This window comes from Pteropus vampyrus, unplaced genomic scaffold (assembly GCF_000151845.1).
Source record: "Pteropus vampyrus isolate Shadow unplaced genomic scaffold, Pvam_2.0 Scaffold99, whole genome shotgun sequence".
Classification (NCBI taxonomy): Eukaryota; Metazoa; Chordata; class Mammalia; order Chiroptera; family Pteropodidae; genus Pteropus; species Pteropus vampyrus.
This window is the reverse complement of record NW_011888880.1, coordinates 3,059,130-3,066,089: the sequence shown is the minus strand read 5'-3', so window position 1 is coordinate 3,066,089 and position 6,960 is coordinate 3,059,130. Positions and strand designations below refer to the sequence as shown.

The 6,960-nt window shown below is 41.9% G+C and overlaps 1 protein-coding gene and 1 pseudogene across 3 annotated transcripts in view; both read right to left on the bottom strand.

Annotated features, from left to right (window-relative positions):
* SGK3 (serum/glucocorticoid regulated kinase family member 3) overlaps positions 1 to 6,960 on the bottom strand; it is a 94,629-nt gene that overhangs the window by 54,760 nt on the left and 32,909 nt on the right. For 2 of the 3 annotated variants that reach the window (XM_011364604.2, XM_011364608.2), the window contains exon 1: positions 4,387 to 4,511. The exons of the other annotated variant lie outside the window; for it this stretch is intronic. The gene's annotated coding sequence lies outside the window, so the exon portion shown is untranslated. Of the gene's footprint in view, positions 1 to 4,386; positions 4,512 to 6,960 lie in introns of those variants that run through there. 3 annotated transcript variants of the gene reach the window in all.
* Positions 1,095 to 1,210, bottom strand: LOC111742714 (annotated as a pseudogene).

The following is a 6,960-nucleotide window of genomic DNA, read 5'->3' as shown; positions in this document are numbered from 1 at the left end:
GATCTTATGTAGTAACACCCTTAACTAAAGGCTTTTTTAAAAAAACAAGGAGAACTCAGGGTAAACACAGATGCTTACACAGTGTGATAAAGGGAACTTTACTCTAAAGCAAATATTTGCTTTCAAGAGCCCTCTTCTGACAATAAAACTTTATATTAGTTCCAAATCCTGACCTTACAATATGTTATTAGTAAAAATAATATGCGGAATTTTACCTTGAAGTTCTAGCATTTCAAAAATCAGGACTTTTATATATATTTTCCCTACCAACTTTTTCCTATCAATAAAAACTGCAGCTTCATCCCAGGAAAGGTAAAATAAATTTAGTACTTACTATCCCTGTAGGTACTCAAAATCAAGTACGAAGAAAATACATCAGGCTAATGCATGCCCTCAAGTGGGAAAACCCCACCTGAGATGTGGGAAGCAATAGGAAAAAATAAAAATTAAACTGCAGAAATGTCTACCAAGTTCTGGAAACAAGTTTTAACCTATTAGGAAAAAGATCACGAGTAAAATAAAAACATTCACTCAACTGGAATGTGAGCAAGTATATGTCTGTAATGAAAAATGAAGCAAAATATATCCAACCAAATGTTGGTATCGAACTTAATAAAACTGGAAGCTTCAACAGTGGATAAATTCAAGTATTTTATATCTCTCTCCTTTCTCTGAAGGACTAAAAGTTTCTGACGTGTTTTCTCCATATATCCACAAAAATAAATGAAGAAGTATGAACGTCTTATTATTTTAACAAAAAAGGGAAAGAAGGTAAACTACTTTCTGCAGCCCAGAAAGAAAAGAACATTCAGTCCTATCCAGCTCAGAAAACAAAGCAGGGAGACAGGATTACTTGTGCCGAGATGCGAAAACAAAATAAAGCTTAGGAATAATATCCCAAGAAAATCCAAAGCTGCAGATGTTGCTCCATGAAGTCGGTGTTGTCCTATTGCTTTCCCGTGTGAGTTTATTGTGCTTATTTTTTAACTTCTGCCTGTCCATCTATATGGGTGTTTGGGATGTTTTTCACCCTATACCTACTCCCTTTGGTGAATCCAGATCCCAATATATTCATTTGAACTTTTTTTTTTTAATGCCTACAGCACCTGGTCTTCCTAGGTGGTCTCCCATCTAAGTACTAACCAGGCTCGACCCTGTTTAGCTTCCGAGATCAGACATCAGGCTTGTTCAGGGTGGCATGGCCATAGACCAGGGACCATGGCTCCACTGGGGCGCGAACCCAGGATCTTCTGCATGTAAAGCAGATGTGCTAACCGCTACACTATGGAACCACGTCCAGAATCTTTTTATTTAGTACTTAATTTCCCCCTACTCTCTTCCTTAATTGTCCATATTGTAGAAATGACTGTAGAAGTGCAGTATTTAATGATTTAAAAGCCTATTAAATAGAACTTTAAGTTCATTTGTATTTAAAAATCAGATAAGTGGGGGTGTGTCTTATTTTCCCTTTAAAAAGTAACTGGAATTGGTGTGTGTGTGTGTGCTTCTTGTCCTCCAGGAGTTTATATGTAGCAAAAAAGACAAATGCCCAAAGAAGCACAATTCAAAGTTGACTGTGATAAATTCTCTAAGAAAGCTTTGAAAAGTCACTGAAATTCGGGGGAAGGAAAAACCGCTTCCAACTGAACGTATCTAGGTATGTGCGATGGTGGCAGCATGTGAAGGAGGTTCTGAAGGCTGGGCACACAGAACAGAAAAGGCCGTACAGTCCTGGGTACACACAGGGAATAGTCATTTGTCCATTTTGTCTGAATTCTTGCCCACCTGCGGGGAAAAAAAACTCACTCATTAATAAAAACAGAAAGAGAAAAGTGGATTTGAGATCAAGTTGGAGAGAAATCTGAACGCCAAGCTTCTCGCTCTGGGTTTCATTCTGCAGACGAGGATGTGGAGGCATCTGAAAAGGGAATCTGAGGGTCTGGAGGTGTACAGAACGAAATGAAATGGAAGAGGGCTTGAAGAAATAGGGGCTTGGCAGCGATAGGAATGGCATGTTTGCAAAAACACGTGAAAAGAAATAAGTCAGCATTTCATGTGGACAGCAAGATATAAGGAAGAATTAACACTGCCTCAAATTTTGCAGGGCAAAATAACAGTGAATTGGCTTAAATAATCACTAGCCCTAACTGGAAATGTGTGGATCAGACTGACACATTTAACACCTTCTGGAGGCAGGCATTTTTTTCCAGGCACTGGGATACAGCAGTCAGCACAATTTACAAGCACTCCTGGCCTCAAGGAGCTTACCCTTGAGTGGCAGACAATATGTAATAAATGACTAAATCAACAGATTAACATATTATAGAAGAGTGGGCTTGTATGGATTTTTAAATAGGCAGGTCTGACTGAACAAATACCTAGAGGTGAGGGAGTGAACTAGGCAAGGAGCCAGGGAAGAGTCAGCAACTAACAAAATAATTCCTTGGTATCTCCAAATAATTTCATTCCGTGATCTTTTTGAAGTTGGCGGTAATTGCAACACATCTCTTCTGGTGACCCAGTCCTATTTCCTTGGGCTAGCATTTGGTGTTCTACTTCCTGACTCTATCCTACCCAATCAAGAAAACTTCACCAATAACACAGTGATAACAAACTGCCTACTAGGTCAATTTGTTTATACTGGCTGTTTACACTCCCTGCATGGGAGAAAAGGACTGTATTTTAAAACAACAAAACCAAAGCACTTTAGAACATGTTTGTACAAAGCTTAAGAAGACAATCATCTTGTTCTCAAAGCAATCATTGGTGTAGAAACTGAGACTTGTGATTTAAATCAAAGATGCTGAAGAATGATTATGAATCATGCAATTAAGCTACCAAGCAGGATGTTGCTGAGAAAAAAAAAAAAAAAAACCATGCACAGCACCATAAAACTGTCAAAAATAAAAATAGTACTGTTATCAAAACCAGAAGTAGTATCATCCTTTGGTTTTATAATTTGTTGCTCAGCAGAGTTGAAGCTCTGACATTTATTGGTTCTGAGTCTTTGGGCCTCATTCTTATCTGTAAAGGGCAACCTGTCTGATTTTTCCGATTCCTTTCAATTCCATAATTCTAAGTAGCAAGCTATGGTTTCTATGATGCTTAGTTAATTTATGTATTTGGGTACTCTGGTTTACCTCATTTTGTAATAATAGTAAAAATAGGCACCCACCCAAAATAGCACAATTTATAAGTTATGTATAAAGTAATATGAACTTCTTTTAAACAAACCTACCAGAGCTTGGTGCTTAAAATGAGGCTATACTCTAAAGGGGCTGCCTTTTTTTCATCCCTCTTTTAGAACAGTCTGCAAGATTCTGAGATTTCTGTATCATTGGATACAATTTGGAACAAGGGAGATGATCCCATCTTCAGTATGAGACAAAAGTCACCAGATTTTTTCTTGTGCGACTCAGTCTTTGAAAACTGTTCCAAATGAATCCCCAAGCATTTCTGGCAACATTTCTGTAGAAATTGGTGGTGACGACTTTGAAGATTAATGCCCATCTGAATGTATAAAAGAAAGTAGCAAAAAAGAAAGAGGAAGAGGAAGAGGAAGAAGGAGGAGGAGGAGGAAGAAGAGGAAGAAGAGGAAGAGGAGGAAGAGGAGGAAGAGAAAGAAAAAAAGGAGGAGGAGGAGGAGGAGAAGAAGAAGAAAGAAGAAAGAAGAAAGAAGAAAGAAGAAAGAAGAAAGAAGAGAAGAAGAAGCCAGCCAACGTTATTACGTTATTGTGGACTACGCCTCAGGCACTAAGTATTAACTCATTTAACTTTCGTAACAATCCTATAAGGGTGAAACTATTATCATTCCCATTTTTCATATGCAGAAACAAAGGCATAGAGAGATTAAGCAAATTACTCACGTTTCCACAATTAATAAAACAGATTCAAACCCAGGCACTCCAGCTTCAAAGCCTGCCCGCTTTATCTTCACGATACACCTCCTATGTAAACCCTGGTGTCCTTGTTAAATAACACTCTTTCCGCAAACCAAATACCAGTGAGTCAAAATAAAGCCGCACCACAAGTTCACTACCGAGTTTCTTCTCCAGTCCTGAACCACAGACTAGAACTATATTTTAAAGAATATAAAATCTCTGCAGTCCCTGAGGTCTCTCCACATTTGGGGAGAGGGTGTGTGGAGCAGCGCAAATGTTTTCTGTCGGGAACTAACGCCGTGAACGAGTGCCGCAAAGCCAGAGCTGGTGTCTCCCTCCCACCCGGAGTTCACACCAGGAGCCGCCCGCCGCCCGGGACCCGCGCGCTCCTCCTCGGCGCGTAAGCGGCACCGCGGTTGGTCCAGCCACCCACACCTGCATCGGGCGTGCCCGCAGGGTCCCTCCAACTCGCCCGCGCGCCGCCAGGACCCCTCCTCACACTTACCTTCGGGGACCCGAGCCCGGCGCGTGGCGAGCGGGAAGTAGCGCCACAGCTGCGCCACACGCCACCCGGCTCCGCGCCCCGCCTCCTGCCCCCAGTGGCGCCCGCCGCGCTCCCCTCCCGGGCGGACCTCGGGGCCCCGCTCCCTTCCGCAGGCGGCCCCCGCCAATCACCGGCGCCGTCTGGGCCGCCGGCCCCCCGCTGGGCGGGGCTTCTGTTACTCAGCTCCGCCCCTGGCGCTCTAGGGGGCAGTGGACCCTAGACAAGCTGCGGGCAGAATGCCGCATGGAAGGGAGGGCCCGTGGGAACCTAACCCAGAGAGAGGAAGAGCAGGACGCAGGCGAAGGGAACCTGGAAAAGGAGACAGCCATGGGGGTAAGATGAAGAAGGAGCCTTGGGAAGGCGAAGAGAAGTCCCTGTCCCCAGGTTCCCGCTAAGGTGTAGGGTGAGACATCTTAAAACAACAAAGTTCACTTTTCAGGGACTGGCTGAGCTCATTCTCCTGGAGCAGGGTAGGAGTCACACTCGAATTCAGGGTTCCATGCATAAGAAGTCATGGGAATGGGATTAAGGGGGGCAAAAAAAGAGAGGCAATTCCTCTACCACACATCCCCGTTCTTCATTTTCAAAACAATGGAAAGGACTCCCAGTAAGAATCATCACTCCAGCCTTAAATTAATGTTAACCATTCCCTCTCCCCTCAAACAGATCAGGCTCTTTTTCAACAGAGCAGACCCATTACGCCCGGGCCAAGTCTGGCATTCATGCCCACAACGTACTATATTTCGAGGTTTGTGACTGCATGCATGGCTAAACGGGAAAAATCAGACCCCTCAGAAGGAAGTATTTTAACTATTAATGTATATAATTTTTGAAGGTGAAAAACGATTTCAGGAATCAAGTCAATAACATTGAATTATGGTAGGGAAACATGGGTCACTTTGCCAACAGGATGGATACACAGTAACCTTTACTACAAGAATTTCTGAAAATAGTGCCAAGAGGCCAGCCTGGTTGTGTGACGTAAGATTTCCTTATCTGCAGAATGAAGAAATTAGGCCAGGTGACCGCATGACCTCTAAATGCCCTTCCACACTCCATTTCATCCTGCCAGGCTCAACAATTAAAGCAAGAGGACTGCAGAGAAAGCACTGTCCAGTTAGGAGCCACACAAGAGAAATTGGGAAGTTTTAGAAAAAGCATCAGGGATCTCTGGCATCACTTTCGTTCAAGCTCTCCTTTCTGACTTTTCTATAATAACATTCTTGTCCTAGCTCAAAACCTTTGACTCTTCTTCCCTCTCAATCCTCACGTTTAGTCACCAGGTCCTTGGCTTTCTCCATTACAGAATCTCTTCAATGACCCTTGCCATTTTCACTGCCGTCTCTTTATGAAGTCCAAATTCAAAGAACTCAGGATCTTGGATCTGACCCTCACATACTTTTTCCATCTCATCTATAACTACTCTCTGTGTACACATCTTTCTGACAGACTGTCTCCTCACTGTACAGTATCCACAACGTACAGCCAACATTCCTGCCACTGAACACCCACGGCTTCCCAGCTCAGAATCCTCTTCTTAGTCCTAGCTGTCTGGACTATAATAGCTCAGCTCAGGGACCTCTCTATGCAATAAAATGCTATAATATTTAGGATCTGTACCACTCGACTGGGCACTTAACAGGGTGACCTGGTTTTTTTTCTGTTATTTATAATATTTATCTCCAAAACTAAACTGTAAGCGACTTATTGGATATCCCAGGCCCCAGCCAATCAAGGAAGAAAAAACTACTTTCAACATCTCAAAAAGCCTAAAAGAAATTATATATTCATCTATAATTAGGCTACCTATAATGGCAATATTTTCTGTTTTTGTCTGAAATTATGACATTGAAGTTAACACCAGTTACTGCATGCTAACCAAAGCTTTGATGAACAGTTATATGTGACTGATTCAAAAAAAAGGGAAGATTAACTAGTATTAAATAAAATTTCTTTTGAAGATTAAATCTTAGACATTTATGGAGGTGCATAAAAAATGTAGCCCTACCCATTCTTTGCCACCCATTGCTCAAACAAGTGATATACTCGTAGTAAATACTTAAAAATATATTCCTCGATCTATGATTATTTTCAGCTTTTCTTAAACTCTGTCCCTTGCTGTAATTAAAACACTGGCCTTTTCTTTTTCATGCAAATAAGATTGTAGTAATTTTCCCCCTTTGAATTTCAAATAAATTCTCAAGAATAAGATAAACAAGAATCACACAGCACTCCTTAGAGTTGAACTAGAAAGGCTTTTAGTGTTCCAGAAATAAACCTTCGGACCACAGAAAACTGCCTATGTTAGGGGGCCCTACAAACTATTAACATCTTTAGAGAGTAAATTTTCCTTAACTGCAACCTTACCCAGATGACACAAGTAGAAGCAGAACCAAGTTTGCAGAATGACTACCAAGTAAGAGTGAAAAGTGATTTGCAATCTATCAATGGCCCCTTGTGTTTTGAAAATGTCCCTGGCATGTTGAAGGAAGGCCCCAGAGCTCTGAAGTCTGGCCCAAACAATCTATAAATCAC